Raw genomic sequence first — 1,146 nt, 5'->3', positions numbered from 1 at the left:
AGCAGACAAGTAAAGAAGCATTTTTATAAATCCTTTGGTGGGAGGTTGTCGCTGTGGATTCCTTAGAAAAGAAAAACAATTTGAGATACTCACTTCCTCCTAGTGCCTCTTCTTCTTTTCTCCCTCTTTATTTTTATTGCCATCAATTTAAAAACTCAAGATAAGAAATATATATATATATATATATATATATATATGTAATCTATTTCAGATAATTATCATAAAGTGGTTGACCTCTGTTATCTGTGCCAAGATAGAGAAAGAGACTGAAACCTGAATACTTGACAAGTGAACCCAAGGAAGTGATAGCAGTTTACTATTTTGAATAGAAAAGGGATATGATGAGTTAAGCACCAAAAGGATATAGATATTTCACGAATTTGCATGTCATCCTTGCCCAGGAGCCATGCAAATCTTCTCTGTATCATTCCAATTAGTATATGTGCTGCTGAAGTGAGTACAAGATATAGATATTTCAAAAAGTACTATATTACCACCCCAAGCATCACCTAATAATTAATTAACATACACTTGATTCATGCTCACAATCTGCTTGTGTATTAGTAAGTTCATTCTGTTTTCCTGCATATGAAAAGTGGGAGATGCAAAGCAGCTTTCCTTTCTTCTGACTTTTAACCAGGCATGATAAGTAAAGTACAATAACTGGACTTTCCAATGTCTCCTGTTCTTTGAGAAAAAAGCAGCATTAAAAGAAATAAATTAATTTAAAATGGAGGGGGAATTGGTTGCAAAATAGAGTGTAAAACTTTACTTAAAAGCTATTTCTACTCATAGCATTCTCTCTGCATACTGTAATAGAGTTTTAGTTGCAGTAATGGTTTGCTTACGGGCAAGCAATTAAGCACCTGCAGTCACTCCACAGGATGTAGATTTCACATGAATAGCTATTTTATAAATAAACAAATAGAAACTCATATATGTAATGGCAAAGGCAAACACTGCTTGGATTTTAAGTTTTAAAAAGAGAGTTCCACACTTTTTCGAAATCATTTGTTTCCATATATAATTGCATTCGACTCAGCCTTTTCATTTTCCACATGAATAATTAATAATATCGTTATTATCCTTACAGTCCTCTATTGCAGTTTAACCATAAGAGGGCTGTAATGAGTCACTGCATTAAGG

At 33.2% G+C, this 1,146-nt stretch overlaps 1 non-coding gene across 1 annotated transcript; it reads right to left on the bottom strand.

Moving 5' to 3' along the window:
- Nucleotides 1–356: 356 nt before the first annotated feature.
- LOC118002790 lies at nt 357–461 on the bottom strand. Its single transcript, XR_004677165.1, has one exon. It is a non-coding gene; the product is annotated as a U6 spliceosomal RNA (small nuclear RNA).
- Nucleotides 462–1,146: the final 685 nt, after the last annotated feature.

Source organism: Mirounga leonina, unplaced genomic scaffold (assembly GCF_011800145.1).
Source record: "Mirounga leonina isolate KUSES-001 unplaced genomic scaffold, KU_Mleo_1.0 Mir_82, whole genome shotgun sequence".
In the NCBI taxonomy this organism is placed as follows: domain Eukaryota; kingdom Metazoa; phylum Chordata; class Mammalia; order Carnivora; family Phocidae; genus Mirounga; species Mirounga leonina.
Note: the sequence above shows the minus strand (reverse complement) of the source record. Positions and strands in the feature narration are given on the sequence as shown.